At 35.9% G+C, this 18,332-nt stretch overlaps 1 protein-coding gene and 1 pseudogene across 1 annotated transcript in view; one reads left to right on the top strand and one right to left on the bottom strand.

The window, feature by feature from the left end:
- Positions 1-2,809: 2,809 nt before the first annotated feature.
- The window catches only part of TANK (TRAF family member-associated NFKB activator), a 95,437-nt gene continuing 79,914 nt past the window's right edge, over positions 2,810-18,332 (top strand). The window contains exon 1 of the mRNA XM_014534121.1: positions 2,810-3,033. The gene's annotated coding sequence lies outside the window, so the exon portion shown is untranslated. The remainder of the gene's footprint in view (positions 3,034-18,332) is intronic.
- On the bottom strand, positions 7,274-8,516 carry LOC102240275 (annotated as a pseudogene).

The following is an 18,332-nucleotide window of genomic DNA, read 5'->3' on the forward strand; positions in this document are numbered from 1 at the left end:
TAGCCCACTCCCTCCCCTGCCCCAGGCCTTCACCATTCTATTGTCTTTGTCAATGGGTTATAAATATATGCATATAAGTTCTTTGGTTGATCTCTTCCCATCCACCTACCCTCCCCCGCCTTCCCTCTGAGATTCAGCAGTCTGTTCCATGTTTCTATATCTCTGTATCTATTTTGTTCATCAGTTTATTTTGTTCATTAGATTCCACATATGAGTACTCACAGATTTGTTTACCTCTGAAGCAGTGGTTCTCAACCTTGGCTGCACATTAGAATCACCTGGGAATCTTTTTAAAATCCTGATTTCTGGGCCTCATCCTCCGGAAATTCTGTTTCTTTGTTACTAATGTTGTGGCCCCACCCCATAACAAAGAAACAGAATTTCTGGAGGATGAGGCCCAGAAATCAGGATTTTAAAAAGATTCCCAGGTGATTCTAATGTGCAGCCAAGGTTGAGAACCACTGCTCTAAAGGTTAAAAAGCAAACTAAGGTTTTTAGAAAATTTTTACTTATAAAATTATAGAAATGAGCATAACGCCAAAAGGTTAGCCTAAAAAAATTATAGTGAACTTACTGAGACTATGGGGGAAAGTCTCAAACTTTAACCCTAGATCCTTTTTGCTTGTTCAGTTCCTGGCTGTCCATGCTTCTCTTCATGAGTCACTCAGCTGAGAACCACCTCTCTCTCCCCGCATACAGCACCTTGCACATATCTCTGCTCTGCATCCCAGCCAGCAATTAAGAGCTCTGGCTTTCTTACCCTCCACTGTCCCTAGGTAAGACTTTGCTTTCCAGGAATTCTTAGGGAGGCCTTTCTCCCAGACCTGCCCTGAGAATCCTGCTGCTCATGGTAGTGATCTCTTCATCCTTTGATTAGCAACCCCTTGGCCATTCACCTCAGCTTAAATGGGAACCTGACTTTTGCCTTCCATCCTCTCATTTGGGCTTGAAGCACCCCAAGTCCCCTCTTACTCTAGTCATTTGTACCCTAACCCTTGCCGATTGTGGCTTAGTGCCAGTTTGCTCCTTTCTCCCCTACAGGAATCTGCATTTCTATCAGCCCAGGTTATATCATTTATGACTCTGAGAGGAAAAAAAGGAGGGGAAGGGAATAGAAAAAGGAACCACTAGAAACAACAAAGATAAAAAGTTCCATCTGCCTCACATGTTTTGCCAAGAGCCAGAACTGCTCAGTGGCGTAGGTTTTAAATTCCATTCACTCAGACAGAATTTCCTCAAAAAGATCTCTAACTATAGCTTCTCTGTCTTGGCCTCAGGACCCTCTTACAAGCAGTGCCCCTCCGGGTTGAGGCCAAATACCCAGGACTGGCCAGTTCCTCTGGAGCTTGGGCATCAGCCAAGCTCAGAGGCCAAAGCGAATAGAAGAGGAAAGGGGCACAGATGGAGAAATCAAAGGGGCATTTCCCAGTTAAGACGTCAGCACTGCTTTTTTAAAAAGAGTCTTGTTTTTAAGATCCTGTTCATTCAAAATGTAAATTCTTGAGAAGCATGCTTTCCTTCCACCAGTGGCTCACTTTTTTCTTTTTCTGCATTTGCAGTATTAGATAGGTTTTATTTTTCCATTGCACACAAGAAAGCTTAATGTTTGATATCAGTAAGGTAGTTATAAAACACAAGGCGCTGAAGGAAATTAATTCTTCATTCTATGTCAGATGAGTAAATGGAACATGTTAAATCATAAGCCTATTCATCGTTTTAGATACTTTCAAAATGATTTCCTTTTTATAGAATAATTTCATCATGAGTAGAAATATCTCAGGCTTATTTAGCATCTAATTTAACAGAGGGCAGTGTTTTCAAGCGGACAGGCCACTAGACTGAGAATCAGAAGTTCTAAATTCTAAGCCTTTTACTGACGTGAGGAACTCTGGGTAAGGTCTCGAACTCCTTATCTGAAAAATGTAGGAACTGAACCAGGAGACTCTCAGTCTTTTTGTGGTTACAGTCTTCTTCCTAGTTAATAATTTGAGATGCTGACAGTATAGTACCGTAAAGAAAAGAAATGCACTCGGATTCAAAAGATTCAGATTTTAATCTGAGTTTTGCCTCTGACTTTCTTTGTGACTTTGAGCATTTATCCTTTCCTGTTCCCTCATCTGAATAAAAAGGAAATAGAACAGATGGTGTCTAAGGACATTCCCAGCTCTAAAATTTTACAACAAAGAAAAATGTCAGCGGTGCCTGTGCTGCCTTCCGTTTGCATGTTTTACTCCAAATAGCCCGAGAAGCTGGAACACACACCCCTCCACATGCACCTTAGTTCCCAAGGAATAAAGCTGTCTTAAGAGCCTCTTCGCTTCCCCTCTCTCCTAAGTACCTGAGGTCAGGCTCTGGAATCCAGCATAAACATTATTATTTCTAGGCTTCATCCAACTGACCCCTGTTGACCATAAAGCAAAGACAACTAGTCTTTGCCTTCTGCTTATAAATATACTACTTAGGGGAGAGAGTGACTTCTTAAAAGCAAAAAAAACAACAACAACAACAAAAACACTATTTGTCAAATAAACTTGCTTTTTAAATTTTCTTACATGAAAATCTGCTTAAACCTAAAATATTTGTGTTTATAATTTCTGGATCTCTCTTAAAATGCCCTAACTATTCAAGTAAAGTGTCTTTGCTTCAAAAGGAAGTCAGAGCGACAGTCACGGGTGGTTTACAGAACAATTTCTGGTGTCTTTGCTTCATTTCAATATGTTGCCATGATTGGCCGTTGATAGTTACAAATAAGGAAGTTTTCAAGTCAGGGGATTTCTCAGTGGAAGTTCCCAGTTCAACACAAGGGAGAGCTCAGGGAGGTTTGGGCAGCATTCTAGAGCCTGTGTATAAAGCTTTCAGACTCTGTAACTGCCCACATCTTTAAAGAGGAATAGTCTGTGAAGGAAGACTTGTAAGCTGAAGAAGAGGTGACCAAAAACTTCAGTCGTTCCTATTGATTCGCAACCTAAGCAAGGCGGCCAGGATGTCTTAAACTGAAGTGTGGCTGACTTGTTCTCCTCTTGCTTCTGCTAAGTGAGTAATTTATGACATGATTCAATAATACCTTTGTATTTATTGTCATAGTTAGAAATTTGATGTTTACAAAATAGGGTCCTTAGCTAAAACTAAAGGGAAATTTAAAATACTGTGATTTTTTTACACTTTTCCCAACATTTAAAATAAAATTGATGACTACTTGAAATGATCGTTTTTTTCGTTTATATCTGGAACATACACCTTCTCTGAGTTGTTTTTATAACAATGTAAGACTTAAAAGATATGTAGTTAGCATAAGTTAAGTTGCATATAGCTTACTAGGTTGGAAAGTACACTAATACTATATATAGTCATGCTTCTTTTGGGTTAAAATTTTAAAGATCAATTCCAGTCTCATCCAGTGTATTCATGCAAACATTAACTAAAGTTTATATTTTTCCATTTTCTAAGAAATACATGTTAATGAATATATCTTTACAATAAAGTATTAACCTCATGGAAAACTTTCCATTTCCTATCTTAAAACATTTAAAATTACATAATTAGAGTAATCTAGTCTTCTTCTATTACCAATTGACTTTTATGTTCAGAAACAAAGATGAATACGAAAGATTGTAAAGTATTTTCTTAAGTATTTTCTTAATGATAAGCCCAGGAAATGTAGATAGTTCAAAAAGAGTAAACATCAAGAATCATTATCACTATTGTTATATTAATAGCTGCCATTTATTGAGTGTCTCCTGGAGGAAAACAATCACAAGATCTTCCAGTTCAAGGCAGAACCAGGGCTTAAACATGATCTCATATCACTTTTTCCATGGCTCTCTGTTTCCACTGCCCTGCCTTCTTACAACATTAAAACAATATTTTGAGATGTCTTATCTGAACTGCAAAATGATGGGGGAGAAAGGAAGATGACCTAGCCAAGGGCCCAGAGCAGCCAAGTCATTCATTGAATCTTAGAAATTATTTCCAGGTCTCCCTTCTCTTCACTCATCCACCCCATTTCCTCACTCCCTCCAGGGTGCACTTTTACCTGTTCATGGGCGCACACAGGTGTCTATCTCTAGGCAGGAGGGATGTGGGCTGTATATCAAGTCCAACCTGACTGAGGTTCCTGCTAGCAACTGACCAGGGCCCTAAAGGAATGTCCGGTTACTTCTTTTAAACACTTGTGACAATAAAAGAGATGGCCAACTGGAATATTTAAAACAAATCTGTTAAATTCCTCCCAAAAAGTTCTGGTTGGAATTTCATAAAACATACACGTATTTGATGAAAAGAATCATTCTTACAGTAGAGAACTTGCCTGTCTGCAAATATTCTTTCTCTCCATGTACTTAAGGCCTCAGAAAACATATAGGTCTTTGTTTATAGTAAACTGTATTTCAGCATGTTTTATTTTCTTTGTGTGGGGTGGTGATTTTAAAAAGTTCTTGATTTCATAATTTTATCTTGCATTTAGCCATTATATCAATCCTTTATTCTAAATTATTTTAGGTAACTTACATGTCATGTCTACATAGAAAAAATATAATTTCGTATCCTTTTTTTTTTTTTCTTCTCACCACATTGTCCAGAACTTCTAGAACAGTGTTTAATAACAGAAGAGATAGCAGCCAACCTTGTCTCATTCTGATCTCAGTGGGAATTTCCCTAGTGGTTAACATTAAGAATGACGTTGGCTATTGGTTTGAAGTAAATAAGCTTGTTATAAAAACCAGATAACTACCAAATACATTTCTAACCTGAGTTTAGTAAAGGTGTATCAAGACTTCATGTAAAACTATATTCAATGTCTTTTTTATATCATTAGAGACAACTGTATGGTTTCCTATATAGTTTTAAACTGTATAGTACCGTGCTGTTACACAATACAATAATTTCATTTTTTAAAAAATTCTGTGATATCAAAAATCATGTCCCCAGTAAAAAGGTAGATTTATAGTTATAAAGTATATATATTTTTTGCTCTGGTTAAAATAATAAATTGATCAAAACCAACCAAACCAAACCTACACATTTCCTCATTTTCTCTTCAATCCACACTTCTTAGACGCCTCTCCCCTATTATTTTGGCTTCACAATTTAGTTCACAACTCAAATTAACAGAAAAGAATGAAAACAATGTGTCACAGCCAAAAAGCCCTCTCCCGGCAGAGCAACCAGATACTCAAACAAAGCAGCTGTTCCTGCATTTTCTGCAAAAAGCTTTCTCCCTATTATGACAGCGCCAGTTGCAGACCACAATTCAGTTACAACCGACAGTGGTATGCAAAATGTGTCCAAATTCACTGATCTTACACCAATGTATGCTGAATAAGAAATGTCTGTAATTTACTGAGAAATTTTGCTTTCATGTTCTTAAATGAAATTAATCTGTATTTTTTATATTCTGATTTTAAAAAATACCGGTTTACCATGCTTCCAAAAAGTTTAATGGGCTTTATTTGCTCTTTGAAATGTTTAACGAGCAAACCTTAACACTATTTATCCTTGGCACCCACTTTTGGTTGTTTTGTTCATGTGATTTTTTTTTTATCAAATTTTTCAAATCTATTAGCATACATGGTATTCTCTTGTACTTTTTAAAAATCATCTCTATAACTATGTGGATAACCCTTTTTCATTACTTATTTTGACCATTTATGTTTTCTCTCTCTTTTTTTTTTCCTGATTGGACATGTCAAAGAGTTAATTTGGATGTATTACTTCTATGGTTTTCATTTTTTTAAATAATTAGTTTTTTTATATTTATTAATCTTTCTTAATGCTTTATTTTAGAATATTTTACTTTTACTTTTCTGTTCTTGAGTTGAATGATTAGTTCATTTATTTTTTTTTCTTTCTTGTTTTGTAATGAAAATAAGGCTAGGAATTTTCTTTGAGTACCATTCTAACTACATCTCACTTTTATATGTCACTTTCACATGGCCATTATTTTATGTTTTTTTCATTGTAGCTTTATTTCCTCTTTGATCCAAAAATTACTTAGGATAATAAAGGTTTTTTTTTAGTTAACAGGCTTTATTTTTTAGAATAACTTTAGATTTAGAGAAAAATTGAGCGAACATTACAGAGTTTTCATATACCCCATCACACACAGTTTCTTCTACTATTAACATCTTACATTAGTATGATACATTTGTTACACTTAAGAAACCAATATTGATACATTTTTACTAACTCAGTCCATAGTTTATTCAGAATTTCTTAATTTTTCCTTTGTTCCCCCTTTAAAAAAAATTGAGGTAAAATTCACATCACATAAAATTATTTTGAATACTATTGTAAATAGAATTATTTCCTTAATTTCATTTTTGGATTATTCATTGATGATGCATAAAAGCACAACTGATTTTTGAGTGTTGATCTTATATTTAGCAACTTTGGTAAAATAATTTGTTCATTCTTATGGATTCTTTGGAATTTTTTTATACATAGGACTAGATGCCTAGTGCACAAAATTTGTGCACAGGTGGGGTCCCTAGGCCTGGCAGGCAATCAGAGCCAATTGGAGCCTTCTGGCTGCCTGCCGGGGCCTTCCTTCATTCTGCGCCGCCCCCTGGTGGTCAGCGCATGTCATAGCAAACGAGCAAACTCCTGGTCTCCTGATTGAACTCCCGAGGGGACACTTTGCATATTAGCCTTTTATATATATAGATAATATCTGCAAACAGATATTTTCATTTATTCCTTTCTAATTTGGATGCCTTTTATTTTTTTTCTTGTTTAAATGCTTTGGCTAGAACTTTAGGACAATGTTGAACTGCAGTGGTCTTGATCCTGGTTTTAAGGGAAAACCTTTCAGTTTTTCACCATTGAGTAATATGTTAGCTATGGAATTCTCATAAGTTCTCTTTATCATATTGAGGAAGTTTCCTTCCATTTCTAGTTGTCTGCATCTTTTTATTTAAATCATGAAAGGGTGTTGGATTTTGTCAAATGTCTTTTCTGCATCAATGGAGATAATCATGTGGGGTGGTTTTTTTTTCTTATTCTATAATGTGGTATATGCCACATTGAATGATTTTCTTCTGTTTAACCACCCTTGCATTCCAGGGATAAATCATATTTGGTCATAAGGTGAAGTCTACTTAATATGCTATTAGTTTAGTTTACTAGTATCTTGTGGAGAACTTTTGCATCTTTATCTGTAAGTGATTTTGGTTGTTTTTGTTTTTTTATCAATTCTTTAATAGTTATGTAAATATATTACAGAAGTAAAAAGTGTTTATAATTCATTTACGAGTGCAGTCTGTTACACTATTAAATGTTACTTGACCTGTTGCATAAAGTAAATAATGCATGAGAATTAGTCCTGAAACTGTTCGCTGAAGTTCTATTTCCAAACCAGTGGATTAAAAACACAACTGTGAATGGTACAAAGACATAAAAACTCATATTATGATAAAAATCAATTGCAAAAATAGAGAATCCACATCTTACCCGAATAATATAAGAACTCAGCAGTTTTCCGCAACTTAAACATGAGGTCCACACAGAACATATTAAAGATATCTTTCAGTGTGATGCAACTGTATAAAGCTAAAATAAGATCATTAGATGACCAATGTATCAAAAGTCAACAGAATTTAGAAAATACATCTAATTCTAAAGTAAGCAGAAGTAAAAAGTCAGTTTACAAAGAATTATAACTGCTCTCCATCATCAGAGTCCAAATCATATTTCTTTCCTTGATAGTTTTCTTTTCCAGCTTTGGGAAGTTTGTTCCAAATTTCTTTTGGCTCTGAAATGGTAGCTCCATTAAATTCCCATCGTAATTAAGAATATCAGAACAACCAAGCCTCCATTCTAAAGTTTCTGTGGTGAAGTCATCTCTATTTTCTAGGCCAGTAAGTCAAGCAACATAATCTTGTGTTTTTCCATCTTTTACCAGTGCCAGTGTGGAAATGATTTTGATCCTCAAAAAAAGGAAAGGTGCTTTTCTACATTCAGCTTCAAAAATGTGGTCTCCAGACGTTTCTTGGACAATATTACCAAGTCAATGTCTAGCATTTTACACCTGAATGTGGAGTCTCTGTAGAAATGGCAACCCACTTTTTTACTCTCTCTGACTTCTTGAAAAAAGTCTCTCTCGCTGGGGATTTCTCTGTAGTCCCCAGGTCCTTTTTGAAAGTCATTCTTGTTTCTGCTGTTGAGCTTTTCTTAGTGCCTCAAATCTCTTTTCTTTGAGGTGTTCCAATTCATCCTCATCCATCTGATCCAGTTTCTGAATTTCAGCATCCAAATGTTCTTCCACTAGTTTGGTAGTCTAAAGCAACTGATTCTCCAGGACTTTTAAAAACATCTCAACAGATGCATTCGCTTCCATTCTTTACAGTTCAGCCTTGCTGGGCTCTCGGCGATACCTGAGAAATGACGGACCAGTGGCTCCAGAACAGTCCTCTCTGGCTTCAGCATCGCAACAACTGCTAGTGGCTAATAACCGGCTGTCACTTTTACCTCCAGATTGGCAGGGGTCCTTCTATATCTTACAGCCTGTGACCCTGAGGAATTGAGAGGGGAGCGGAATATTGGTTTTTAGTTTTCTTTTATTTCCGTGTTTTGTCTGGCTTTGGTATCACAGTAATCCTGGCTTCATAGAATGAGTTAGGAAGTATTTCCTCCTCCTCTGTATTTTTTAAGAGTTTGAGAAGGACTGGTGTTAATTCTTCTTTACACATTTGATAGAATTCACCAGTGAAACCAACTGGTCCTGGACCTTCCTTTCTTAGGAGGTTTGTGATTACTGATTAGATCTCTTTGTTATAAGTAGGTTTATATTTTCTATTTCTCCTAGATTCCGTTTGGGTAATTGTGTGTTTCTGGGAATTTGTACATTACTATTAGGTAATCTAATTTGTTGGCATATGATTATTCATAGTATTCTCTTATTATCTTGTTATTTCTGTTTAGTTGGTGGTAATGTCCACACTTTCATTTCTGATTTTAATTATTTGTTGTTCTCTCCCATTTTCTTATAAGACTAGCTAAAGATTGATTGTCAAGCTTTTCAAAAACTGATTTTGACTTCATTGACTCTACTGTTTTTTCACTCCTTATTTCATTTATCTCTGCTCTGATCTCTATTGTTTCTTTTCTTCTGCTAGCTTTACTTCTTTTCTAGTTCTTTGGTATGTCAAGTTAGGTTATTGATTTCAGACTTTTCTCTTTTTTAAAAAATGTAGATGTTTACAGCTATTCATTTCTCTCAAGAGCACTGCTTTCATTGCATCCCATGAGTTTTGGCATGGTGTGATCTATTTCTAAGTAAATCTAATTTCCCTTGTGATTTCCTATTGAGCCATTGGTTAAGAATGTGTTGTTTAATTTGCACATATTTATGAATTTTCCAGTTTTCCTTATTTTATTGATTTCTAGCTTCATTTCATTTTGGTTGGAGAAGATATTTTGTATGATTTTGATATTTTAAGTATATTGAGAGTTTTTGTGGCCTAACATTTAATCAATCATGGAGAAGTTTTCATATCCACTTGAGAAGAATGTGTATTCTACTGTTATTGGGTAGATTGTTCTATATATATATATGTTAGGTCTAGTTGTTTATACTATTCTTCAAGTCCTCTATTTCCTTTTTGAACTACTGTTTTTTTCTATCATTTATTAAAAGTGGTATCTCCTTGACCTAGCCGGTTTGGCTCAGTGGATGGAGCGTTGGCCTGCAGACCGAAGGGTCCCAGGTTGGATTCTGGCCAAGGGCACATGTCCGGGTTGTGGGCTCGATCCCCAGTAGGGGGCGTGCAGGAGGCAGCCGATCAATGATTCTCTCTCATCATTGATGTTTCTATCTCTCCCGCTCCCTTCCTCTCTGAAATCAATAATGAAATATATTTAAGAAATAATAATAATAAAATAAAAATAAAAGTGGTATCTCCAACTATTATTCTCTACTGTCTATTTCTCCCTTCAGTTCTATCAATATTTGCTTCATGTATTTACAGGGACAGGGGGCGTTTGTTTGATGTGTACATCTGTATAATTGTTATATTTTCTTGATACATGACTTTTATCACTATAATGCCCTTCTTCATTCTTATAACAGTTTTTTATGTAAAAGCTATTTTATCTGATATTAGTATAGCTGCTCCATCTCTCTTTTTGTAACTATTTGCATGGAGAATTTTTTCACACTTTTACTTTTAACTTATTTATGTCTTTTTATCTAAAGTAAGTCTTTGTAAACAACATAAACGTAGTTTGATCATGTTGCATTATCCATGCTGCCAAGCTCTGCCTTTTGGTTTGGGAGGTTAATCTGTTTATATTTAAAGTATTTACTGATAAGGGAAGCCTTACTTCTGCCATTTTGCTATTTGATTTCTGTATGCCTTACACCATTTTTCTTTTCCTCACTTTCCCTATTACTGCCTTCTTTTGTGTTTCGTTAACTCTTTGCTATATACCATTTTATTCCATTCTCATTTGCTTTTATATATTTTTTAAGATACTGTCTGAGTGGTTACTATAAGGATTAAAATTAGCAACTTAAATTTATAACAATCTAATTTGAATTAATACTAACTGAACTTCAATAATATACATTCTACTCATATACAGCTTGATTCCCTCCCTTATGTTGTTGTAATCACAAATTTTATCTTTATACATGGTGTGCTCATTAACATAGATTTATAATTATTTTTAAGCATTTGTTTTTTAAATTATGTTGGAAATAAAAATAAGACTTCAAACAAAAAATACAGTCAAGCTGGATTATATATTTACCTATATAGTTGTCTTCACCAGGGTTAATTTTTTGGTATGGATTTAAATTATTGTCTAGTAGACTTTTATTTGAGCCTGAAGGACTCTATCATTTCTCATAGGGTAAGTCTACTAACAACAACTCCCTTACCTTTATTTTTATCTCAGACTATTTCAATTTCTCCTTATTTTTGAAGAATAGTTTTGCCAGACATAGAATTCATGGTTGAGACCTATTTTTTCCAGCACTTTAAATATGTCATTCCATTGCCTTCTTTCCCTCATAATCTCTAAGTGAAATTGTTTGTATTCTTACTGAGGATCCTTTGTTCATGATGAGTCATTTCTTTCTTACTACTTTCTTACTACTTACTACTTTCACCTTGGGCTCTCGACAGTTTGATTATAATGTACCTCAGTATGAATCTCTTTGTGCTTATCCTACTGTTGTTTATTGAGCTTCTTGAATGTGCAGATTCAGTCTTTCATCAAATTGGGAAATTTGGGGCCATTATATCCTCAAAAAAATTTTTTTCTGTTCCTTTTCTCTCACTTCTCCTTCAGAACTTCCATAATGCATGTGTTGGTTCACTGGATGTTGTCTCACATGTCTTTAGGCTCTTTTTTCTTTATTCTTTTTTTTAATGCTCCACCAACTAGATAATTTCCATCGCATTATCATCATATTCGCTGGCTCTTCTGCCTCCTCAAATCGGCTACCAAGCCCCTCTAGTAAATGTTTTGTTTCACTTATAGCATTGTTCAGCTCCAAATTTCTATTTTGTTCCTTTTAATAGTTTCTACCTCTTTACTAATATTCTCATTTTTTCCATTTATCATTTTCCTCATTTTCTTTGGTTTTTTGTCCATGGTTTTCTTTAGCTCTTTGGGCATAATTAAGATAGTTGATTTAAAGATTTTTTTTCTTGTAAGTCCAATGTCTAGCTTTTCTCAGGAAGAGCTTTTAAAGACATTTTAAATGATAATTACAACCACTTATTTAAATTAAAAATAACTATATGTAGAACCACATACTTAAATTACAGAAATTATCTTTTAGTTAATATTATTGAGTTTCTACTGTATACCAGGCCCTGTTTATATATTATCTCATTGTACATACACACAAACTTTGAGGCAAGTACTACTATAATCTGCATTTGACAGATGAAGAAATTGAGGTACAGGGCTAAGAAAGTCATATTGTAAATAAATGACAATGCCAACATACGAATGAGACAATTTTAACTCAGAATTCTTACTTATTACCAATATGAATTACCTATCTCAGCTTGAGTTTGGTTTTGCGGGGGAGGGAGGACAATGACCAGCTAGGCCTCAGACTGGTGTTTGCACATATCCTTAATATCATTATAATAGCCATCCTAACTTCAAAAACATTATGGCCCTAACCGGTTTGGCTCAGTGGATAGAGCGTTAGCCTGAGGACTCAAGGGTCCCAGGTTTGATTCCGGTCAAGGGCATGTACCTTGGTTGCAGGCACATCCCCGGTGGGGAGTGTGCAGGAGGCAGCTGGTCGATGTTTCTCTCATCGATGTTTCTAACTCTCTATCCCTCTCCCTTCCTCTCTGTAAGAAATCAATAAAATATTTTTTTTTAAAAAAACATCTATATGTGCATATTGAAATTTTAAGTGTGGAGCATGTCATAGAGTGGAAAGGACAGTGAAATAGGGATCTATAGCTAAGCCCATAGTTCTAACCTGGAAGGGGAGTCAAGTGAGGTCCTGCTTAGAGTCAGTCCAGTTAGCCGAGGCCTAACAGACCAAGTAAAACATGAGGGAAACATGTTCTGGAATAAGAAAACCACATGAGCAAACACCTGAAAAAGACAGAACAGGGAGCATTTGAAGTATTGAAAAAGCCCCAAATCAGCAAGAGGAAGAGAGAAGATATGAATCTAGAGAAGTAAGAAGAAGCTTCAAGGTTAGAGTTTGGATTTTATTCTAAGGGTGATATGAAACCAGTGAGTGATTTTAAGTGATACAGGAACATAACATTTAGAATTTGACAAGAGTAAAAGTGAGGAAAACAGTGAGAAGGCTGATATGGTAAATATGAATTGATAGTGGCTTGAAGAGGGGTGACAATAGACATAGTGACAATGAGGCCAGAGTGTGACAATAGGGACACAGAGTATATGCAGCAAGAAATGTTGCAGAGGAGCACTTACATGAGTTACCTTATTGGGTGATTGATTAAATGCTGGGAAGTAAGAGTATTATGTTATATGAGCAATGTTTTATTTTCTTTCTTCTATTTACACGATAAAAAAAATAAACATAATTTTTATTCTACTTGTACTTATTTATCTTTACATTTAAAAAAGCTAAAATAATATATGTTCAATTATAGTTAGAGTGAGACCCTATCTATCATTTTCTTATTTCCACATATAAAATATAAAAAATGAGTCAATTAGAAATTTTTACTTCCTGCCAGCTTTCTTTCACCACTTGAGTTTTTGTTGCTATAATTAGGAAGTTTAGAATATGTTATTATTAAATTATTTTTTATACTTATATCTTGTGTCTTAAAAATTATTTTTAAATTATTTTTAATATTTTCCTTATATTTGCAACAAGTTTTTACTTAATCTAGTATTTAAATTATTTCAAATAATTATAAATATTTATTTCATATCAGAATTTCATCTTTGGTTTTTTTTATTTTGATTCCCTTCTTGACCAACTGAAGTATATCTTCAGTTATTTCAGAAAATGAGTGGTATATTTCTGATCCCTGAAGTACCTAAGAATGTCTTTGTTTTCCTTTCCTATGTGAATGATAACTTGTGTGGCTATATAGCCTTTGTATAGACAGTTCCCAAACAACTGTAAATGTTATTCTACTCAGCTTCTGAAGTTTAATAATGAAGATGACTTTTCTATATTTTTCTTCCTTTGCAAGTAATTTCTTTTCTGCTCAAATTCTTGTTGATTACTTTTCCATACTTTAGATACAGGCAGTCTTCCCTCACCCGCTCAAGCCTGGATGAAAGCCTTTCCAATGTGTTTTCAGAGTATCCCACACTTACCTCTATTGTAATATTGTAATACCACATCGTGCAGCAATTGCCTGCTTCTGATATGTAGCTCAATCACAAGGCACTCTAAGTTATTTGGTTAGGAATGTGTCTGGCTCTTCTTTGTATTCGTAACAGTTAGCATATGTCAAGTACTCACAAAAAATTTGCTGAATAAATTGATAAATCATTAATATCACATTTTTACCAGAATAGGTCAAAGTTTGGTCTCTTTTCTTTATTATTTTTCAAAACTCATTGAGTACTTTTCATCTCTGCTTTGGACTAAATTATTACTTCAGATACCTTTTTATATATCTTTGGTTGCTATTTCTGTTCCATTTACTCTGATCTCTTCTGAAGAAGTTGGAGCACTATTTTTCTACTATTTCATGCAATGGTTTTCATCTATTTGTCCTTTACATTTACATTTTTATAGAGTTTTTTAAGCTTTTACTCTAAACATTAATTTAATATTCTGTAGTACTGATCCCTTCCTGGATTTTGTCTAAATAATATTTGAATTTTGACATTGCATATTCTATGTCCTTATAGCCTTAACTTATTCAATTTGTTTTTATTTCTCCCTGCCACTTAACTAGGTCTCTCCTTATCTTAGTCTAATATCTTGTATTTCATCTCCTGTTTGATAGAAAATGCAAAGAAGATTCTTTCCATTTACTTATTTTTTTTTCTGACAGTGGTCAGCACTTAACTATCTAACAGTCCATTTACTTATGCTTCTAGTATCATTTTCCAAAGTGTTCACTTTCTCAGCATTTTGAGGATTCTCTCCTACTTCATTCATGCAGCATAATCTTTTAAAAAGGAATACTTTGTCTTGAATTTACTCATTCTAAGCCTCAGGTATCCTTTACTAACCCAATTTATGGATTTTCCTTGATTCTCATTATTATCTGCCTGAATTCTATTAGTTTCTCTGCACAGATCTTGAACTTAGAGACAGTATACATGTACAGTTCACAGCTAAATTTTTGGCGTGAAATTGACATTTATCAATTTTGTCACCACAGGTATTGGCTTGCGGTGAGACTCCTCATTCTAATTGCCTATTTTACTATGAAGAGACTAATTCCTAGTTAATCAGAAACAATCATTGGTCTTTTCCTTGGTTGGAACCATATATGAAAAATTAAACTCCCAGTGAGAGTCAAACACACTATTCTGTCTGCCCAGCCCCTTTGATATTTTGCTTCAGATGTCCTTAAATACAGAGCATCCTATCTCTCTACTCCCATTGTAATCATGTTGCTATAATCCAAACCATAGCTCCAAAATGGGTAATAGTGAGAAGTGCTAATGGGGGATATTGGGGCAAGGAGGTGTAAAATACTACTTGTAGGTTACACATAGTAGTGGGATTACTGTCAATTCATTCGTATGTACCATGAGCCAGATAGGTTTGTTGTTGTTTTTAAATATGTTTTTTTTATTGATCTTAGAGAGAGAAGGAAGGAGAGGGAAAGAGAGTCAGAAACATTTATTTTTCTTCAGGTCAGCGGATTTGGTCACCTTCAAATAACAAAGTTCATATCCATTTCAGCCCCCACAGTTCTTGCAAATGGTGGGAAATCCTGTCAGATTTTGTCACCAGGGTTACAGCTACTCTTTTGATGCTTTTAGTGGCTTAGAAAAAGGCACCCCTCTAGGGATGATTCAAGCCCAAGGGGTAAGTGAGCACCTCTGTCAGCTGGGTACACTGAATAGGGCACAGATTGCTCAGCCATACACCTGGTTATCAATCCTGCCTTTCAATGCTATTATGAGTTCTCATATTTTCCTGATTTTTCATTTAGTTTAGAGAATCTGAGACACAAACAGCTAGTCCAGATGTCATCTTAAATCAGAAGTCAACCAGATTCTATTAATAGTGATATTTCACATCTAAGATTTGAGTGAGATCATTGATGCTTACCTGACATTCCAAGTTGTAGTATTTATACTGGCAGCTTTCCTTGTCCCTAGATTTATATTTAGAACTCACAATAAAATATTAAGTAGTTTTGAAAATAGCTTCTAAATTATTTTTAATAAGTCTGCAATTCTCATTTTCATCCCAATCTACCACACAGTACTGCTTGCTAACCTAAGGTATCTATAATAATAAAAGAGTAGTATGCTAATTAGACCAGACAGCCAAACAACCTTCCAGATGTCATTCCAGACGTCCTTCCAGACGAAGCCGCAGTTGTGAGGGCAGAGGCAGAGGCTGTTAGGGGTGATTAGGCAGGCATGCAGAGTGGTTAGGGGCAATCAGCAGGCAGGTAGAGTGGTTAGGGGCAATGAGGCAGGCAAGTGGTCAAGGGCGATGAGGCAGTCAGGCAGAGTGTTTAGGGGTGATCAGGCAGGCAGGCGAGTGGTTAGGGGTGATCAGGCAGGCAGGCGAGTGGTTAGGGGTGATCAGGCAGGCAGGGAGAGTGATTAGGGGTGATCGGGCAGGCAGGCAGGCGAACAGTTAGGAGCCAGCAGTCCCAGATTGAGGGAGGGATGTCTGAGGGGTCCTGGATTGTGAGAGGGTGCAGGCTGGGCTGAAGGACCCCCCCACACACACACACACACAGGAATTTCATGCACCAGGCCTCTGGTCTATAATAATAAAAGCGTTATATGCTAATAACACCAGACAGGGGCTGTGAGGGCCAAGGCAAGCTGCCGTAGCTGCAAGGGCCAAACCTATAAAATGTATGTTTGTACATAAAACACTGAGCATGAACCTTAATGTGAACTATGGGCTTTGAATGATAATGATATGACAATGTAGGTTCATCTATTGTGACAAATGTACTACTCTGCTGGGAGATGTTGATAATGGAAGAGGCTTGTGCATGTGTCAATGTAGGGAGTGTATGGGAAGTCTCTGTACCCTCTTCTCAATTTTGCTATGAACCTAAAACTTCTCTAAAAAAATAAATCATTTTTAAAAAGTTTTGTATTGTCATGTTTAACTCAATAACTTATTACAAGAAAACTGTTCAACTGGTCACAATTTATATACAAGAAGTTTGTGTTTGTTTAAAAAAGTCTTTAAAACTATATTTTGGTTTTGACTTTTAAAAGGAAGCCCAATATTTTAAAATGCACTGTCAAGTTTTTAAATCCTTGGACTTACTAGCTTAAGGAAAGAAGTGCAAACATCAGGAGTATAGGGAGAAGTTGGGGCAGCTAGTGCCTGATCCCCCTGCTCTAACAGAGAAAAAAATTCTATCACAGGAGGAGCAAGAAGCTGGACTTCCCCAGGGAGACAGCAGCTTCTAAGTTATATGGACCATATAACCAGAAAAAAAAAAAAGAAGAAGAAGAAGAAGAAGTTCAAGAACTCCAGAGCTTGGCTTAACATTTTCAGGATGAAGAAAAAATTATGAACTGAAGACCTGTTCAGGCATGGCGTGGCCAGGATCACTAGGACCGGAGAGTTTATGACTTAGAAAATTTTGTCAAGTCTATGGATATAAAGTTATGTTCTAGAGCAGGCTCTGCCTGACAAAAATACATAGTATTCATGGTCATTTTTTCTTGGCTTTGTGTTTGGTGGTGAGGTCTTTTTCAAACACCATTAACCCACATCAAATATATGCAAAAGCAGTGAGAGTTTTAAAAAGTATTTTTAAATAAATAAGTAAATAGGTCTTTATCATGGAAGCTTCTGAGAATGCTACCTGCTTTCATCCAGATGCAATCATACTGCAGTCAACATGGAGAGTCCCAGCCTTCGGTGTGCTCACGAAGCTGCCACATGGGCTGTGGATTTGACTACTTTCATTTCCTGAAAGGAATCCCAGGGAAAACCTTGGTGATGGGAAGGAGCCAGCATGATGCGAGTGACTTGGGACACCACCTTTCATTTGTAGAACATTCTATACTTTACCATGAGCTTTTGCTTACTTTATCGGATTGATCTTCTCAACCATCCATCCAGTAAAGTAAGTTATTATTGTCCTCCTTTGTCAGATAAAAAAAAAAAAAATGAAGGTTCATTAGGTTAAGCAACTTGCCTTAGCCTGTAGGTGTCAGAGCTAAAACTGGGAGTACAAACACTTTCCTTGAGTTATCTAAAATTTGTATCTTGGACAATATTCAAGCATGGCTAGGAAATGGCAACATCGTGGGAAATTTCCTAATAAAGATTTGTTGCCTTTACCAACCATTCAAACTTTAGCAAGTACAGTTCATGAAAGGCGTTACTTGTTGGGGGGGAAACCAAATGTGTGTGTGTACGTGTGTGAGTAGTGTTTCTCAGAGTGTGGACCTTAACCATATCCACACGAGGATTTGTCGAAAACACAGGTTCCTTGGCTTCACCCAGTTCCTCTGAATTCTAGGAATCTCTATGGGTGAGTTGTTAGAACCTTCAAAAGCCTCTCGGGTGATTCTGTGTTCGCTAACTCACTACAGGGTGGTTTTAGACTTGGTTGGTTATTTATTGTTCGGCAAAAACCTAACCAAGACCCTCAGGTGACCTTTATACTTGACATTGGTCCTCTTTCAGTGGCAGTTTTCCGTGCAGGGCAGGGAGGGGCGGGGCCGCGCTGGGCGGGGCCTGT

The sequence above is a fragment of the Myotis brandtii genome, unplaced genomic scaffold (assembly GCF_000412655.1).
Source record: "Myotis brandtii unplaced genomic scaffold, ASM41265v1 scaffold125, whole genome shotgun sequence".
Lineage (NCBI taxonomy): Eukaryota > Metazoa > Chordata > Mammalia > Chiroptera > Vespertilionidae > Myotis > Myotis brandtii.